Source organism: Cyprinus carpio, chromosome B3 (genome assembly GCF_018340385.1).
Source record: "Cyprinus carpio isolate SPL01 chromosome B3, ASM1834038v1, whole genome shotgun sequence".
Classification (NCBI taxonomy): Eukaryota; Metazoa; Chordata; class Actinopteri; order Cypriniformes; family Cyprinidae; genus Cyprinus; species Cyprinus carpio.
The window spans coordinates 17,827,481-17,848,624 of record NC_056599.1 but is presented as its reverse complement, the minus strand read 5'-3'; the positions used below and the strand labels follow the sequence as shown (position 1 = coordinate 17,848,624).

Below are 21,144 nucleotides of genomic sequence, written 5' to 3'. Positions count from 1 at the left end.
GTCGGCAGAAGTTATCTAAGTCTGGCAGGGACTTTCATTGTTTGGAAATATTAATAATAAAAGTACACTACCAATCCGATCAAAAGTTTGAGGTAAAAATTTGAAATGTTCTTGAAAGATGTATCTTTTGCACACCAAAGCTGCATTTATTTAAACAAAAATACATTAAAAGAATTATACTGTGATATGTTGTTACAATTTAAATGAAATTTATTCCTGTGATTTCAAAGCTGAATTTTTAGCATCATTACTCCAGTCTTTAGTGTCACATGATCCTTCAGAAATCATCCTAATATGCTGATTTGCTGCTCAAGAAATATTTGTAACCTTTGTAATCTTTTGTAATATTGTATTGTAATATTGAACAATTTAATGAGCTTTTGCTGAATAAAAGTATTAATTTCTTTTTAATTATTATTTTAATTTATTTTTTTTTTTTTTTGGTGTCTAAACTTTTTTTAAAATCTGTAAAAATCAAAATAGTTTATGTTTTAGGGTTAATTGTCAGTAATTATATTTCCCTTTGTATTTCAACAATGGAAGTCTATAGTATGTCCATAAGTAGCAATGTGTGTGTGTGTGTGTGGGTGGGTTTGGGGTACAGTGATATTGACAGCTCTCTTTGAACACACCCACCAAAATAACAATAGAGATTAGCAGACTACAGTGTAGAAGAGGCCCATTCAAGGGCTTCAACACATACAGGCCACACAGCATGAGAACAGCCTGATCACAATACAGACATCTGACCATGATGTCAAACTTTTACAGGATTAGGTAAGATTAAGATAAGATCTTAGGAACGATCACTCTTTGTTCAACAGGCTGAAAATCAAACTACTATATTTAAAATCTCTTTACAATATGGCTGAAATTTGATACAAGTTCCACATTCACATTATGTTCTATAGACCACTTCTAAACGGCTCTTTTAAAAGACCCTTAAAAAGAACATCATTTATTCAAAATATAAACCTTTTCTAACAATATAAATATTTGCTATCACTTCTTAACAATTTAACACATCCTTGCTGAATAAAAGTTTAAATTTCTTTTAAAAAAAAAGAAAAAAAAATAGAAAGAATAAAAATTTACTGACCCCAAACTTTTGAACTGTATTGTTAGAAAATATTTCTATTTGAAACAATTTAATTTTAAATTTTAATTTTAAAAATTACATTTTCATTTTAAATTTTAATAATTAAATGTTCATTTTAAATGTTAACTTTTTTATTCATCAAATAATCCTAAAAAAGTATCATGTTCCAAAAAAATATTAAGCAGCACAACCAGCCCGATCTCACGGCAATTCGTACATATTTTACGAGGTGGCTCATTCGTACGAATTCATACGACCACACTCATACAAATTCATAAGATTTTTGCCAAATCGTACGTATTTTACGAGTTGCACATTCGTATGAATTTGTATGAATGACCTACACCAAACCCCGCCCCTAAACCTACCCGTCACTGGGGTCTAGCCAAATCGTATGAAATCATACGAGTGAGGTCGTACAAATTCGTACGAATTAGCCACCTCGTAAAATACGTACGAATTGGTCGTGAGATAGCGTTGGCACAACAGTTTCCAGCACTGATAATAAATCAGTATATTAGAATGATTTCTGAAGGATCATGTGACACTGTAGACTGGAGTAATGATGCTGAAAATTCAGCTTTGAAATCACAATAAGTGAGCTGATAAATAAGAACAAATGTGCAAATGAGGAAAAATAAACATAAATAAAATAAAATTACATCTTAAAATATATTAAAATATAAAAGTTATTTTAAATTTGTAATAATATTTCACAATATGACATATTTTTATTGTATTTTTTGTTCAAATATATAAAGCCTTTGTGAGCATGAGACTTCTTTTAAAAATATGACAAAACATAACCGACCCCAAGCTTTTGAACAGTAGTGTATGCATATAATAATGTGAAAGCAATCAGCTATTTTTAACAACACGTGAATCTAAACTACTGCATGTTCTCAAATACCTCGTATTTGTTTAAGCTACACTCTGATCTCAAATCCAACAAAACAGACAGATGAACTGTTTTCTCCCTTTTGAAAATATCTACTCAAGAATGCCATCTGTTCTCAGAATGTATTTATACAAAAGTACAGGTCAGTGTCGAAAAAGTCAGAGCAGCTTTGAGCAAGCAAGAGAACGGATGCCAGAAGACGGCGCTTTTGCAAGCCACTGAATTTATGATGAGACGTTTTCCTCCAGTTCTTCCTGGAGTCTTCAAAGCAGTTGCTGCCAAACAGAGAGCGTCTTGTGTTCTGATGTGTACCTGGTTTATATAGAACCACAGCAAACCTTGATCGCTTCACTGCACCAAATATATTTATAGCCATGGTATCTTGAAGGTCTTACTGTTACTTCTTTTTTTTCAATCTCAGATTCATGTGTAAGTACTTAAAATAAGGTATTATTTATATCCATGGCCTTCGCTGCAGAAAAGAAAAAAAATAATCAACATGCCAAAATTCTGGAGTCAAAGCGAGACCGTATCAAAGGTTACTTGTTTGCTGTTTTTTTCACCATGCCTACTTCCTCAGTGCTTTGCATTGACCCATATCACACTAATGGCTTTGAGTTAGACTATGTAAACACATTTTTAAGCCAAACATGATATGTGAGAACACTAAAGCATTTGGAAGTTCCCCCGCTTTCGGGTACCTTGTTAATGGGTAATAAATGTTGGTTATTTAACTGCACTCTTTTGGTGCACCGCAATTAATGCAGAGGCAGGTCCCACATTAAAAAAAAAAAAAAAAAAAACCTGCTGATGCATTTGATTTGGTGAGATGGAGGGAAAGCTGAGGCAGTAAGTGTATAAACAAAGTACGGCAAATTCATCTGTGACGTAGATGTGTTTCTGCATAAAGCTGTGCGCAATGTTTTCCCAGTCCTAGGTTCTTGTGAAGTCGAATTCATGGTAATGAGGAAGAATAGGTTGTGTTGACGTTTAAAAATAAGCATGGTTTAAAATTTTAAAGAAAGAAAGAAAGAAAGAAAGAAAGAAAAAGAAAGAAAGAGAAGGAAAGAAAGAAAGAGAAAGAAAGAAAGAAAATGGTACATTTATTATTACAAATCAAATTTTTATTTAAAATGTGTAATTAAAATAAGTATTTAAAGGAGTATTTAAATAAGTATTTAAAGAAAGAAGGCGTGGTTTCAGTAACCTCAGTTAGTGTTGAAGCAGTCATGTCAGGGAGATGCTGTGTGTTTCTATGTGAAAGCAAAAGCACTTTATTTGGCCTTCTGAAAGTAGATGCATTTAGGAATCTTTAAGATTACTTACAACAGAACAGCAATACATTTTATGGACGACCGTTTCGTGAACCTAAGAGAGGAGGTAATTCTGACTTTGCTACGACAATCTGGTGCTTCTGAATCAGCTACTGTATGTTTTGTTATTGGTTTAAGTATTTGCTATTGACTGTTCAAATGTGGAGTTTTGCACGTCACGTGTGTGTGTGTGTGTGTGAGAGAGAGACACAGGGTCACACAGTGGAGTCAGCTGTCTTAACCGTCCGTGGCTTGTGTACTGCAAATACACACGAGCTTCATCACTGTGTCTATCACGAGACTCTGTTCCCTTTTCGGGCTTGAACTGATGGTAAAACTGATGGTCTTTACATTTATTCTGAAAGATGAAGCTCACGATTATGGAAAGGGGTGTTACATTTCCGACGGGTGCTTGCGGTGTTCAGCCAATCACAATGCCCTGGGTCAGTTGGCCAATCAGAGCAGACTGCACTGGTCAGAAGGAGGGACTTTGTAGAAAAGGACACGTTTGAGAGAGGCGGGGCATAGAGGACCTACAATAATGTGCAGTATTTAAAAAAAAATGTGTTTTTTGAACTTTAAAGCATGTCAACATATTCTGTTACTCCAAATACACAAAATAATGATCTTTAAAAAACCATCATATGACCCCTTTAATAATTTTGTTATTTTTATTATTTTATTGGATTTATTATATATCATTTTAAATTACATTTTATTATAATACATTTACATTTAATCATTTAGCAGAGCGAATATTATAATAAATATTGCATTTTGGGAGCTTTATTTAACACATAGGGAATTGCCACTTTTAATATATCAAAAAATATGTGGCTTTTTTACTTATATATTGTAATGTATGTTATTGCATATTCAATAATGCACTTCAAAATATATAGATGTACAAGTGTAATAAATATATTACATAGCATAATATATATTGTCATATATTGTGATAAGTTTTGTCTTCATTACTACTGTACAGTTTTATACAGTGTACGTATCAATATATAACCTTACACAGTCCATCTATATACTTTACTATACTATACTATACTATATTTTAAATATATAGAAATGTATTACTTTATATATAGCAATATATTTTCCAGTATATTTCCATATATTTTTGTTTTGTTAGGGTACAGTAATTAATATTAACGAGCCAGGCTCATAAGGTAGAGAATATGTGTCCCCCACTTAGTGTGTGTTTCTGACATAGGTGTTTTCCCAATCCACAAAAATTAGTATAGAGGCTATTCTTGGGAAATCTGATCAATTTCGACTGCAGCTGGTTGTACAGAGGAGGAATGCATTGCGTTGGTGTACCAGAAGGCAACACCTTTAAATGGATGGCCAGGTGGCGTGTGGCTAAGAAGATGTTTTTGTTTCTTTGGGGGGGGGGGGGGGGGGGCATGCTGCATTTCTTTGTTGTTGGACTGGAATTGGAACACAACCATGGCAGTAAAAACAATTTGTGTCAGAGACACGTAATACAGTCTTATCTGATGGATGCTGAGGGTGGAATATTTCTAAGATAAACATCACGCCTTTAAAAATCTGCTCAGATGCTGTACAGCACACAGATGCTCAAACGCCTACGTGCCGTTCTGGAGTCAAAGGTTGCCTTCAGTGCGGTTTGGGCCAGAGAGCAGAACAGTGCTGGTGTTATCTGATCGAGGGGCCCCATGGCAACTTGGGGCCAGTAGAGTCTGTGGAAGGGGGTTCAATTTCTGCTCCATTAAGATTGAACGCAGGAGGCCCTATGCCACTCCACAGCGAGGGGGCTTCACTTTCAAACTGCTTTTAAGAGCCTTTCATCTCGGATCACCCGTTACAACACAAACACGCTTCAGACTCGGATACCCAAGAACACTTTTCAGGCGGTTCAGATCAATGACAAACTAAAACAATGACAATCTATAATATCTTTACACTGGAAGCAGACTAAAGACATGATGCCGGCAGGGGCGAACATAAATGGGGCAGTGTCACAAGTCTGGTGGGAGTTCGGGAAAAGGGTGAGAGCAAAGTTACCGGTGTCTTTTTATACCGTGCCAGGGTTGCTCCTCCAATACCGGTGGATGAGTTCAGGCCTAACAGAGACAAGAATTTAAAGCTATTGGTGGCTAAAACTGGATACGACAGCGGTAGGGCTTGGAAATTAAATCCATTTCTACCTAAAGCCAGAACACAAGCACTCTAAAGCCTAAAGTTTTTTAGGGTTATGCAACGAACCTTCTCAGGCAAAAGAACAAAGAACATGCAAATGTTTTCACAGTGTTGGTTCACTTCAGCCCTAATGCACCCCATGACACCATAATACATAATATTTGTCTGTGAACACACTCTGACGAATGAGCAGATGCACTGCAGAGACTATGACCAATAGATTTATGTAGCCTTTACAGCTGATACCGCCAGTTGCACCACTCCTCCATATGTGAACCTACCAGGTAAATGAAACAAAATCAGCCTTTTAACTCTTACAAATAAGTACTGGTGGTACCATGGTATAATTCTATACCATGGAAATGGTAGCAAGAGATGTTATCATGGTGCTTTGCTATATGTTATGGTGTATATTCAGGTACCATGGCATGTGCATGGTGCTTCTGGGTATTTCAAAAAGCAGCATGGTATTTCCATGTCAAAAAAAAACAAAAAACATGGTATTATCATGGTACCATGTCCAAAATGAAACGAAACAAATATTGTAATAGCATAGTATATTTTAGTGAAAGACTACAATGGATACAAAAAATGTGTTCATCAGCAAAACCCGCCCAATTGTTAATCAAAACTAGCCCAAAACTAGCCCATTTGCATTTCGAGAGTCCCCAGGTAAAAGTCACATTCTGGGGTGTAAAATACATGTTTTTTTTGGTGGGGTTCCCCTAGTAAATTTCAAACTCCTGGGGCTAAAAATCATGTTATTGGGGTCGCTTTAACACACGGACATGTAAAGCAACCAGAGGCAACAGTGTTAAAGTAGCCCAATTCCACAGGTAACTGTGGACATGGCAACACTAGTGTCCATAACATAATCGTATGGCAAAATACATGACTGTTTTTAAACCGGTTTCCCAAACACTTTGTCTGAGCTCACAGCATTAGTCAGGAGACAGTGGAATAAGGCTGGTTAGATAAACACAACAATTGTGATTTTTTTTTTTTTTTAAGAGCGTCATTTTAGAATATGTGTCCGCCACTTTTCATATTGTTCTTCTCATGGTTGGATGAATTATAGAGGCACTGTGTTTGCTTCACAGATCAGATCATTACCAACAAACAGTTACTCACTTTCCATGTTTATAGGCACTATACACTATACACTGTACACTATAAGGTCTTTTCCTTTTTCTCTCCCTGATCTGCCCTCTTGTTGCTCAGATTTCAGAGGCTGCTGGGAAAATCAATATGGAGTACCTGTTGAGATACTCCTGTTAAGAGTCAACTTTCTCACAGCAACCAACCAAGCCTTCAATTTAGCAAGATAAATCACCACAAGCACACGGAAAGTAAATGGCTCTCTAGTCAAAGCTCATGGATCAAATTCATTTAACTTCACTTACTTTGCGAGAAAAAAAAAAACCTTCATGTGTTTTCCAAGGTACCAACTATGAAGTGCAACGTTTCTCTTTTTCCATGCAACAATTTTGCAATTTTTTCTTAAGAAGGATGTGGTTAGTTGATATCATCTCTGGTTTCAAAACAGAGACACTTGACAATAGACGGTTGGGATAGGCTACTTTCTTTCAAATAAGCTGTGTATCTGTCGCAAACAATACCATACTAACCACAAAGTGTAAAAACAACAAATAATGTCTCTGTCTCTGCATCATCTGACTACATTTGGAGACAACAAGTGCTGGATAAAATTCTCAGCCACCTTTCACATATGCAAACCTCAACAACAAGAGTAGAACAACAGTACACTTTTTAAACGTTGATGCAATGCTTAAAGCACAAACAAGCTCAGTAAAAAAGAGCAGTCTTTTAAGAGAGCAATCTTAATGTGAAACACTTTGAAACACTAGAAGCAACTTCAGGCATCATGAATAAGCAAAGGAGACCCAACTCACAACTGAATACAGGCAATAAAAGAGTAAAAATCCAAAACTATCGTAAGCATAAATGTTTTAAAAATATGAAAAAAATTAAATTGGGCATGGGCAATGGACTTTTTTACCAGTGAAATTTTTACCAAAATATTTATAATGTGACCGCACTTTAGGAGGCAGTATAATAAAGTTGCCTTCCTTTTAAGAACAAAATTTGCTTCAGGAGACTTTACAACAGATAATTTTTCATTGTTCTGCACTGCTGTATCTGATTGTCTGAAGATTATCAGAAAAAGCGTGGTCATATGACTAATTCGCAGCTCCCAGACATGGTGGGGGATTTACAATACATTTTGACGTGTGATATCAATGCCCACAAGCCATCAATAAAACAAACAATAGACATGTTCAGTGCATAGAGCTTCCTGAGGTGAGCCCACCCATCACAGGACAGTCTTGTGAGGAGTTGATCAGCATGATTATGCTTTAAGAAAATCACTGCTCTGCTTGGCTCTTGTGTGCCACTTTTATCAGCTGATTGAACAAAGCTCAAGCTGAGTCCTATATCTAGATGCACTGAAAGCCACAGCAGATTATAAACAGTAATTATTTGAAATTTGAAGCTTATAACTTTTATTTTCTCCAGTTCTATGCACATTATAGATACAAACACAAGCACACACACCCTTTGGCAAACTCTTCTGTGGATAGCGGGCCACAGGGAGTGGGATTCACGCCAGAGTAACCGCACAGTACTGAATATCTCTAATGAGACCCAGACTGGAGCACAACACACCAGAATATAGGCTTAGCTATATGCAACAACAGCTGAGCGTGCATTTGAAATTTGAAAAAAATTCCATAATCTTTAAAGGTACATTATGGTACATTGCAGCTCTTTGGTTTTCAACGTCTATCGACGTTTTCCGAGCTCCTTGGTTTTCAACCAAATATGGTTTTCGTAATTCTCTTAATTTTTAAAGGGATAGTTCACCAAAAATGAAAATTCTGTCATTATTTACTCACCCTCATGTCGTTCCCATAAGACGTTTTGTTCTTCTTCAAAAGACAAATTACTTTTTTTTTTTTTTGATGAAATTCAACTGACTTGTTCAAGGCCCAGAAAGGTAATGACATTGTTAAAATAGTCCATGTGACATCAGCCACATAGAAAACAAAAATAATGTATTTATTCAACTCAACACATGCCGTGGTACTGTCATGAACGTTTGTCAAAGACTGGCAAGGAAGAGAAGAAATTGTTTAAGTCTTTATTTTTGTTTTCTTTGCACACAAAAAGTATTTTATCGATGTCCTAACTACCTTTCTGGGCCTTAAACGTGTCAGTTGTGTTACTGTCTATGCAGGCTCTGTTCTGAAAATGAATGAAGGTCTTACAGGTTTTGAACGACATGCAGGTTAGTTATTAAAAGCAGAATTTTCATTTTTCGGCAAACTATCTCTTTAAATGATAAAAAATCAAAAAAAAGAATTGCATATACAAGACAGAAAACTTACATACACTAACATGGATGTTCGGTATAAAAAAATTCAGCCTGATTTTTACATTGGTTTTGTCTGTTCAAAAGAATGAGCAAAAAATGGTAGAAAGGCTAAATGAAATGACTCTCTGGCATATTCTATATTACTGTGAACCCCTGGTACACAAAGCATACAAAACTTTTCAGCTTAGTCTGTTATTATCACTTGCCACCAAGTTTTTTATGTAACAGCAGTGGCTCTGAGCACGTGACCAAAACTGTAAACCTTATTGGTTGGACAGCATTATTTTAAGTGTGATGGAAAAGAGATTAACACCTCTCCATAAAAATAGGTCCCACTGACGGCATGCGGATGTTTGAGTCTGAACAGAGGCATCAACTTTCAATTTATAATGTTTAATGCATCCGACTTTTTTTTATCACACCTGAGCATTTGTCTTGCTGAAACCAGGCCTTAAGCCATATAAAACAGTGCCACACTAGTACACCAAATAATCAACTATGCGAAACCTTTATCTTTCACAAAAAGACTGGAATTACACAACCTTGGCTACCTTACATAATGCCAGGAGGTATATTCCATTGGAGGGGCTCTTTGTTCTTGGCTTTTGTTGCCAGTAACAGTTACCGGGAGCTCAAGGAAGCATGTCATGGTGGCATGACATTAGATCTCACCTGCTGATGGTGCCAGAACAAGGGCTGCTTGTTCAGCCATGCAAACAGCTACAATGTTTGTATTCAGACATCTGTTATTAGTTTCAATTCGGACACTGCAATTGTCAAGAAAGTCAGATGTAACATTGGTAACATCACCGCAAAGCTCTGATTCTGAGTGGCGTTATAAATTCCGCACATCCCCTCAGACTGCTTTGATTTGGGGGTTGGTTGTTTCATGAATCAATTAACAAACATGCCACAAACAGATGCCCCCCTTGTCTGGGATGGCCTGATGCACAATCAGGAACATCTGCTACCAGGCTTTTCATTAGAGCTCAATTTCTCCGCGGGGAGAGCACCACCGAGAGTATTTGAGGGAGAGTCAGATTTCCTCAAAAGCTTCCATGCTGCCCCAAGAGTTTGGGAGATCCTGCTGTGTGAATGCTCTGGGCTAAAGGGTTCAGAGGAGGAGAACTGGACATTATGAAACATGGAGACACACAGCTGTTTCTGGACAGTCTCCCACTGTCTTGTCACGGCAACCCACTAATCCCCTTACATATCTGCCGCCTAGGCCAGACGGAACCTATCCATGGCGCTGCTGCATCTGGTGAAACCAAACAGCGGAATAATTTTGGCTTATGCTGCGAGAGGCACGGGTCAGGGGCCCAGATGCAGGTCTGATGGCCACCTCTGCCTCGCTGCAGGGAGAAAAGGAGGAGAAGCCAAGTTGTGATGAGATGATCAGATTAACTGTGACCGTCCCTTTACTGTAGTGGCGACACACCTCGCATGATCCATGTCACAGGAGCTCATGCACACTATTGAGATCACGCTCGCAGAGGGACATAGTGACTTTTGCAGGTGCATGCCGCTTTATTAGTGTTAGATTGGGCAGTGGCCACATTTTTGTTATGCACCCTGGAAAGATTAAAATACAAACATGCAAACCTCGCTTTGAGACAGCTGCATGCAATCAGCAGCTTCGGGGAGCATAATACGAATAACAAATCATTTCATATCCAAGGTCACATGGATTCAGTGAAAATCTGCAATCTTTTCCAGGAAGTCGATTCTTTGGTACCTGCATTCTGAACATGCATACCCGACACGCATATGCAAGACAAACATGCATCCTTGGGTTTGGCGATACTGATCTCTTGTCTCATCTATGTGGTGATGTTTATCTCTCTCACACCTTTTTTTGCATGCACATAAAACATATGGCAGCTATTTGCTTCAAGTTCGAAGGCCTTCCTTCATGCCCCCTTTATATTTGCTTTGGAAAATCTCCACAGTGCTGCCTTTTTGTTGCTTTGTGTTTTTACAACAAAGCCAGGGGTTTTAGACTTGCAGTCTGCATGAATTCAGCACACACATCTAACCACTTGGGCTTACATTTACGCATTGGGTATATGCTCTTTTCGTTCAGTGCATTCAAGCAGCACACACAGTACGCTGAAGTGCAAAAAACAGCCTTACCTTCAAAACGAATTAATTTATGTGAAGACACATGTTGCCCAGAGATGATAATTTTAAGTTTAGATGCAGACAGCTCTCTTGTTCTGTGAACTCGGATTTCAGATCGTATTAAGCAGTTTTAAGCAGCCGTTCGCCGTGTAATTGTATGTTAATCAAATCAACAAATGCTCAGGGGAAAGGATTTTAGCTGTGTTAGATAAAACAGGACAGGATCTCCCTGGTCTTTTAATACGTCTCCGTTGTACACTGACCTTTTAATCAGGACATGTGGTTTTGGTCTCCCTGGCAACTGTAGTTCAGTTATATTCAATTCAGCTTGAAGACCTTTTATCTCAAAGGGAACAGGAAATGTAAGTAATATAATGCTTTGAAGGACATTTCGCTTAAAGGTGAAAAGTGTAATTTTGGCACAGCAAACAGAATTGCAAAAATAATGATTGTTTCCACTTCCTAATCAAGCTCCCACTGCAAATCCATCTACTGTTGCTCAGAAAAATGCATTCTGAACCGAACTCACGCCATTAGTTGAGCTGAAAGCTCTATAAAGCTGGAAATGTGCTAAAGGTGATTACACATTTAGGGAAGTCTACCACCCAAGCATAGGATGGAGCCCAGTACAAGCTAGAGAGTCCATTCACAAAGGCTGCATCTGAAATCGCATACTTCCATACTATAAAGTAGGCGAAAAAGAGTATGTGACAAAAGAAATATGTCCGAATTCACATTATGCTGATCACCTAATACTTCCAGCATGACCCTGAAGTGTGCATACGATGGACACTTTACTATCCCATGAGGCCACGGGAGAAGATCTATTGATGGCAGTGACGTGAAGCAACTGACACTGGTAGTGATAATGACAACATGCATTTATACTATATAGAACTAGGGTTGGGTATACCGAAACCCAACACCAATATGGCACCGGTACCCATGTAACCGGTATGTACTAGAACCGAAGATTAGATTAGATTAGATTCAACTTTATTGTCATTGCACATGTGGGCACAAGGCAACGAAAATACAGTAGACAGGGGAAGAGATAACAGCAAAAAAAAACTTAGGAAAGAGAGGAGGAAAAAAAACCAACACCCAGACTGTGCTCCTTTGGGAGCACCGTTTGAGGACAGGAAAAACACCTCAGCACAAAAGCACATAATCCATACACCATAAAACATGACTTTGCAACTGGGGACGGAAGTTGGGGATCGAGGTGATCCAGCCCAGGCAATCAGCATCCGGTCCTGCAGGCCATTACAGCGCTTCGCCAGACTGGTGGAACAAAGCGGCGAAGGCGAGGGATGGGGGTTGGGGGGGTGAATGCATATCTGTATATGTGTAAGAGTTAGTGTATGTGTAGGCCTGGAGAGTTGCGATTCTCTCTAGAGGGCCTCAGTCCGCAGATTATAGAGCGTCACAGCAAGTTGCCATGGAGACAGCCTTGGCCAGGTCCTAGACAGAGTCAACAATCAATCAGGTGTCTGTGGGAGGGGGGAGGAATGCGAGAGCGTCTCGCTGCCGTGCTCACCCGGGAGATATTTGTTATCCAGCCAAGGCCAAGGCTGGTAGAGAAAGCCAAAAGAAGATATGATACCAGTTGTTTGGTCTAGTAGCCGCATTCCATTTTAACGGTCACTATGATTGTTCATTGTCCATTTTGGTCTCCAAATTCTCCATTTCCTTTCCAAAGCCGTGAGCTTCTTCATGATGTTATCCATATTGCGGTTAATAGTCTCAGTCTCAATGCTGACTGCTCTGCCCACTGCTTCAATCATGATGGGCAGCGTTGTGAGATTTTGGACAGCTGTTCTCGTTTTCTGATTTTTTTTGATAACCCAGGGCAAAGCCTAATCCAATCAGCAGAATACCTGTTATCATGTTCCGAATAGGTAGATGTCTTCAATGTCCTCCACGGAAAGAGCCGCCAGACACACGACCCGCCAATTCGCCCACGCGTCCATCGTGTAGCCAGCTGCGAACGTTCCGGCAGGGCAGTCAGGTTCCCCCGAACCCGAGCTCCTCGTCGAGAAGATGGTGTCAATTGCGTTGAGAGACCAATTAATCAAATCCATGTTCGAGTTTAGGAGAGCAGTGCAGAAAGAGTTTCTCAAAGTAGACAAGACAAGAGAAACCCAGAGAAGAAGATGGCAACGTGACGGATAGCTGCACGTCCAAATCAGCGTGATGCACAAAAGAACAATACCGGTACCCATGTAACCGGTATGTACTAGAACCGAATCAGAACAGATATTTCGGTGCCTCATTTCGGTGCCATGCCTGAGTGATCGATTGAAATATTTGTCCTCTGGTTCTCCGAAACGGACAAAGAAGCATCATCACCAGCATGGCACGTGAAAAAATATTTCCTGACTGAGAAAATGCACGTGAACTTAAGTCAGAAAGCTTTAATAATACAAATCCAACAACTCTTTGTAGTAACGAGAGTGTCCATGTTGTTTTCACATTCCGACTTAAAATCACAACTGGGGAAATGAGAGCATCCAAGGAGCGTGTGAATGCAGTAATTACAGTTGTTCTGATGGCAGCATATAGCCTAAACCAGTGGTTCTCAACCACATTCCTGGAGGACCACCAACACTGCACATTTTGCATGTCTCCTTAATCAAACACACCTGATTCAGGTCACCTTCTCATTAGTAGAAACTCACAGACTTGTTATGGGTGTGTCAGACAAAGGAGACATGCAAAAATAGAGGACCTACAATAACTCAAAGAATTTGAAAAATAACCACTGGCCTAAACTATATTGATGCAGTCAAGTGTTTATTGTCTTTGTTTTATCATTCAAAACATTTATATGTTCTGTTTACTCAGTTACAGCTATAATAGCGAGGCCTTTGTTCATATAAGGGATTTCCTGGAGTGTCATGAGTTCCGCTACTTCTGTGACTGGATATGTGGGTTTTCTGTGCGAGGGCGCGCTCTGGGGTCCAGTATGAATAAAACAGACATCATGTGTATAGCTAATGACCTATCCATAATTTTTTTAGGGAATTTTTATTTATTAATATTTTTTTTTTAATAAGCAACAGTTTAGGCACCGGAACCTTTTTTTAAAAGTATCGATTTGGCACCCGTATCGAAAAAAAACCAAACGATACCCAACCCTGTATAGAACATATTCTATTTACCTTCACAAAGTAATAACTTATTCAAAAAAGTGCCACTCAAGACAGTATGTGATTTAGGATGTATCCGATCACTTTCTAGGAGAGGGGTGTAGGCTATTGAGAAAATTGATTATAGTGCCCCTTGTGGCAACACTGAGAATGCAAGAACTGTTACGACACTTACCTTGCACAGAAGAATTGAATTTAGAATGCCTTTGAGGCAGTAAACCGAATGCAGGACTATATGATGGATTTATGATTGTTGGCTGGCTGGATGTTAGTGTTTTTACTTCTTTTATTTTCTCCAGAATGCATCATCTCTCTTGGATTTATTTGAATTGCAATATTGGGAAATATATCTTCCTGTCAATTCAGTTTAAATTTAAATTCAACGTCCAGTGGGGTGTAGATAATTCAGTTTGAATTTATGCTGGTGTGCTTAGCTGAACTGAAGCCAATTCTCCATTTTTGCATATTTGTTTTAGGGTCGATAGTAATCTCTGTATATGACACTGCAATAGGAGAGAAAATATAAATCTAAAAACCACAAACTCTTAACCTTTACCCAGTGTTGGGATGGTTACTTTGGAAATATAAGAGGTTACACGTTACAAGTTACCCCATTTAAGTATAATGAGTGTAACTACTTCAATTACTTTATAATACTTAATAATATAATATGCAATAATTACTTTAAAGTAATATAACTGATTACATTTGATTACTTTTTGATTTTTTTTTTTTTTTTTTTTTTTTTTATCTTTAATAAAGTTAATCATTTTCAAACATTTAAACCAGGCAGGGTTAACCTTACAGTAGTACTCAACACTAATTACTGTCAGACTTTCAAAATCCTTCATCACTTGAATTAACACTACAGTAATTAAACATTAAAACACAGCCACCATAAAATCTGACTTTTCTCAGATTACAGTTACATTTATTTTGTAATTAAATTCCGAAACGCCATTACATGTAACTAGTTACCCCCCAACACTGTCTTTATCATATTACATTAAATAATAAATGATGATTTATATTTTATTCCCTCAGTAAAAAAGTAATCATTTGAAAGCAGCGACTGTAATGAACATGTGAATATGTGAACATCAGGGCACAACTACACCAAGAGGTTTTCGGTTTTCCCTTATACAATAAAATAGCCTTAAACCCAATATATTTGTAAGTTGCTTAGGTGAGAGCGGATTATGGTGGTATGTGCTGCTCTAGCGGCTCTTTCAAAAACTGTAAATGTTGACCAGCTGAAAGTGCTTTGCATGATTTATGTGCGTTAACCCATGATGACTGAAGTGCAGGGAAAGGTTCACGCCGACCGTTGCAGATCAGCAGACTGGGAGTGGACCGCAGAACAATGCGTCCCCGCCTGATGCTTTTATCAGACAGGAAGCGCTCTGGTCGAGAGGTGGCCACAACAAAGGAGTGACAGGAATCCCTCGCACTTAAAAACAGGATGTTATTCTTAGACCTCGACGCTTGTACTCCACCTATTTTATGATGGAAGGGAATGTGCACTAGAAACCCTTGTGGGGGAAATTTAGGAAAATATAATGTGGGCCATAAAAAACACTGTTATAGAATGATGGCAGAAGGGGATGTTATTGAAATGGCTATGTTATGGGGTTGATTTCAGGTCAGCCTTCTATGCTTATTCATATAATGCATGGCAAGCCTATGTGAGGTTGCAACTCTGACAGGAAACAAGAGCAGCAGATACACACAGCTGCCAGCATTTGTGTGTGGCTTAATTCTTCTGAGTCAAAGATACCACAACCCCTGGATCTCAATTTGGATACGCGTGCCAGGCTCGGTCAGGTTCACTAACATGAGGAATGTATCTGAGTATTGCAAGCCTCCAAGGAACAAAGTGGTGTGACGTGCATATGGAACGGTGCCATTTTTGCATATTTGTGTTTGTGTGTATAAATAGGGCTTAGAACGCATTGTGTACGTGCTTCCACTCAAGTGTCTGTTTGAATGCCTCTTGATGAATTACAAAATCCACGATTTGGCTAGGCTGGATGTTTTTTTACACAAGAGTAATCCTGCAATTACAGCTTTTATCTTTGCGCTTGAGTTCCATCTGACAAACTACAACTTTTCTGTCCCTTCTAGTTTATTTAGATCTTGGAGCCAAGAAGACCAAATCAAGGATACACCCTCCAAGAGGAGATTATTCATTCAGCGCAGGGAGGCCCAGATGGTTATCAGGAGACTTCTGGCTCGCCGTGCACCTCATCTGAGGGTAAATAACGTACCAACGGGGATTGCCGGTGGCGATTACATCATTTACAGGGAATCAAAGGTCTGCTGTCTCCTACTAAAAAAAAAAAAAAACGGTTGGATTAGACCATGATGGTCGAATAAAAGAAATTCTGTCATTAAATAAAAAAAAGTTTGATTTCCATTGCCAAATATACTTGAAAAAATACTTCACACAAAATATACTCACCGTTATATTGTTCCAAACCCACATGGCTATTTTTTTTCATGAAACTCTAAAGGAGAAATTTGATCATTTTGATAATTATTTGATAATGATAAGATGTTTTTTGAGCAACAAATCATATATTATATGATATATTATAATGACTTCTGAAGGATCACTGAAGAGCAGGGTAATGACAGTTGAAAATTCACATTTCAAAATATAATAAAATGAACAAATTGTAATAATATTTCACTTTTTTCCCCACTGCATCTTCTGTTTCCAGCACAGGCAAAAATAGAAGCAGAGGATTAGGCCACACCTGCAGCCTGAGACGGGCAGACAGGACCTGCCTCATGTGGGTCCCTCAGGCGGATGAGTCCCAGACTGATCTGACAGTGTGACAGGCCTCAGCATGATGCTCAACCTAAAATAATCACACTATGTCTCCACATGTGTGCTTTATTGTTTTACTCTCATTAGAGGTGTTTGCTAAGGCAAGTGTCAAATCACTCAACTTGTACGTGAGTTTATTGTATTGCCACGAAATAAACAAATTAAAAAGATAACGGCGACTTTTTTAAAAAATTTTATCTGAAAGTTCTGACTTTTCCCCAATATGTTTAATTCTTACAATTTTGATTTTCTTCTCAGAACTGCGAGTTTGTAACTTGCAATTCTGACTTTTTATTTCTCAATTCTTTTAAATCTCGCAATTCTGAAAAAAAAAAATAAAAAGTGATAATTGCAAGGAAAAAAGTTTCCAAAAATATTAACTCAGAATATCAAGAAAAGGATTTTATCCCATGGCAGAAGAAAGTTTCAATATTACTGCCATTAGTTTCTTTGGTAAATGTAAAAATCTTACACAATAATTGTCTAAAAGTTAAAAAATCTATATTTTTGGTTTGACATTAAGGATATTTCAATGGACTATATATCTGGCTAAAGCCTTATAAATTCCAGAAGAGCATGGGTTTATCATGTGTGTCAGGGGTGAGGAAAAGTCAAGCTGTCCATGAACCTAATCTGTGCCACAGCGTAATGGGTTTACAGAGGAATACACAGCCTTACAGTTTAGAGGCATGAGAGGAGTGATCAGACGGGGCATTGTCGGTAGATGTGTGGACAGAAGTGATGAACTTCCATCTCAGATAAGACATTGTAAATAAAATAACCTTCACTGTTTCCCACTTGAGTGCACAAATAAAGCTGCATGCAAAGACCATGCCAACTTCACCCAAACCGGACAACAAGCAGAGAACATCAAAGACCACAGTTATGTCTGATCTCTCTCCACAGGAAATACCAAGGAAACATCAGTCTGGCCGTGGGAGGTGATTGTACTCTTTAGAGCTGCATTTAGATCCACAGGGTCCCAGTGCAGCATTCACTGCTCCCTACACACCGAGCAGGAGGCTTCACTTCAGAATTGGTTGTTTGCCTTGCATGTTATGAAACACCATATTGAAAAGTCATCCAGATAATGCATTTTGACTGGGATGTATATAAATATAAATGTAATATGCACTACCATTCAAAAGTTTAGGGTCACTAAGATTGTTTTTTAAGAAATTAATACTTTTATTCAGCAAGGGTGCATTAAATTGATCAGTAAAATTCTGAAATATAACTTTTTTTCTGAAGGATATTGTGATAATGAAGATTGGAGGAATGGCTGATAAAAATTCAGCTTTGCCATCACAGGAATAAGTTACATTTTAAAATATAGTAGAATACAAAACAGTTGTTTTATATTGCTATATATAAAACTTGTTATTATATTTATGGCAAAAATAAGAAATGTACGTTATGTTCTACTGTTGCTTCTCCAGTCTAAAAATCACTTTTACATTACATTTTTCAAAAGAATAAAACAAACAAACATTGCTCTTAGATGAACAAGTGAGGGTTTGTTGCAGTGACAACAAGGTCTGGAATTGAACTGGCCATATGTCTTGGTGAAGTCTAATTCCTTCAGAGGAGGGTGACAGCAGGCCAGAACTTCACTGCACTGTCCTGAAGAGAAGAGATTTGAGAGCTCGGGGATAAACAGTGATTTAGTCTTGCCCCTGTTTTCTCTATATACTTTTCTCTCATTAATGTCTGTCCAGTTGTATATAAATTAGGCTTCAGCATTTAAAATGTCTTGCCTGCACAAAGAAATAATTACTCAACAATACTGTAGAGCGACTGCACAGACAATAATGCACCGATTGACCTGCAGATGTGACTGTGATAATCACTGATCTGTAATCAGTCCACAGCTCACAGAAAAACAAACACTGACCTCACTCTCTCAAACATACAGATTACAGACGGAAATGTTGTACATTCCTGAACTTTGGTAGAATTCAATAAATCTACAGGTCATGTTCAGGCCCAGCTAATGTCGAAAGGTTTACACTAAGAACATGCCAGACATATCTAAAATAGTGCTGTCAAACGATTAATCGTGATTAATCGCATCCAAAATAAAAGTTTTTGTTAACATAATATATGTGTGTGTACTGTGTATATTTATTATGTATGTATTATATACACACACACACACACACACACACACACACACACACACACACACAGTACATATTTTGAAATTATTTACATGTATTTACATGTATATATTTATATTCAATTTATATTATACATAAATTTAATACATAAACATAACATATTTTACTTATATATACACATGCAAGTGTGTTTATTTATATATACATAATAAATATACACAGTACACACGTATATTATGCAAACAAAATAACGTTTATTTTGGATGCAATTAATCACGATTAATCATTTGACAGCACTAATCTAAGGTCTTATGTTCTTTCACTCATTTACAGCAGATTTTCATTACAGAAGGTTTTTCTTTTACTTTCTATTCAAAGAAATCTAAAATATAAATACCACTGTTTCCATCAGCAAAAGCTTTCAACATCGATAATAATAATAATACAGGTTTATGATCATCAAACTAGCATATTATAATGATTTCTGAAGGATAATGTGACACTGAAGACTGAAGTAATGATGCTGGAAATTCAGCTTAGCATCACAGGAATAAATTATATATATATATATATATATATATATATATATATATATATATATATATATATATATATATATATATATATATAAATAGTCATTTACATTAAAATAATACTTCACAATGTTGCTGTTCATTTTTGATCAAATAAATGTAGCCTTGGTGAGCATAAAAAAACTTTCAAAAACAATAAAAATTCGACCCCACACTTTTGAATGTATAGTATAGGGACTAGAATGTCACAGAAACCCTAGAAACCACTTAAAACCAACTTAGCAACCACATATCAATCCTAGCATCATGGCAGCAAGTCATGAGAATGAAACAGTTAAACTTTCATCAGAAAACGTATAAATCTATTTCGAAAACATGGTTTGTTCTTCATTCAGCTTCTGCAGACAGACCTTCATTTCTTTTTCCCTGACTCATGTAAAGATAAGGCTTTAGACTATGCATTTAGCTATTCACACCCAGCATCTAAGATCGGATAAACACATCATGTCCTTTAAAGGCAAAGCAAAATGCAGAAAACCTGTAAACATATGAGTCAGTCACTGACGCTCAATGACAAATTATCAGAAGAGGAGGCGGCTTCCAGTTAAAACCATGAAAAGTGTGGGTCAGTTCATGGACATAAGAAAAACTAAACATTATATTGGGGAAAAGAAAAAAAAACTTTGTAAACTAATATGTGTATATATATGTTTTTTTTCTTTTTTTTTAATCATCTTTCTCTCAGCATAATGGTGCCCTGTAATCAAGAATGATTCTCATCTCTCATCCCACCACACGTGCTGCAGGCCGTGTCCCACCAGCACGTATTCATTGAGGATTAAAAATAAAATACTAATTCTTTAATACCTCACCGGCAGCTCAAATGAAACAATGGGTCGTGTCATCTATTACTTTGGATATATGCGAATGCAGCACAGTTTAGAAAAGGCGGCCAGGATTATGACCCATGTGATTTGCAAATCGCTATTATAAAAATCCACATCAAAAAGTATTGAACCAAATTCAGGTCACATTAAAAGAGATTAGGCCAATTGTTCGTAGGAAACGGGGTCACAGACCTGTAATATTTCTGCTGCACAAGGGTCTGAAGTAGAAGGGACAGGCCTGTAAGTACTGCAAACAAATGTCTCTACACCTCTATGGTTTTTAAATGGAAAAGGATTACACAGCTATGCTTCACTCTTTATCTGTATTCCTAATGTCGCAAATACTGCTGCTACTGGGGAGGACCCAGAAGTCCACGTGGTTTTGAGAAAAGGATAAAGTGGTCACCATTAGTGGACACGGAAGTAGTTAACAGTGGTCATCGCATAACCACAACACTCATCCCGCAGGATAATCTCTTCCCAGCGGCTCCACAGCGCTGCTGAGTCATCTCCCAAGAGGTTTTCTCCATAAGACTCAAAGAAAGCAATAAAAATGCAATTATCCTGTCGATTTCCCCTTAATACGCAGATTCATAGCTTGTTATAAGTTCTT

General features: G+C 37.7%; 2 long non-coding RNA genes across 2 annotated transcripts in view; one reads left to right on the top strand and one right to left on the bottom strand.

Moving 5' to 3' along the window:
* LOC122136521 overlaps nucleotides 1-11,375 on the bottom strand; it is a 33,969-nt gene extending 22,594 nt beyond the window's left edge. The window contains exon 1 of the long non-coding RNA XR_006154191.1: nucleotides 11,019-11,375. This is a non-coding gene — a long non-coding RNA (uncharacterized LOC122136521). The remainder of the gene's footprint in view (nucleotides 1-11,018) is intronic.
* LOC122136520 lies at nucleotides 682-17,345 on the top strand. Its single transcript, XR_006154189.1, has 3 exons — nucleotides 682-777; nucleotides 16,283-16,412; nucleotides 16,882-17,345. It is a non-coding gene; the product is annotated as an uncharacterized LOC122136520 (long non-coding RNA).
* Nucleotides 17,346-21,144: the final 3,799 nt, after the last annotated feature.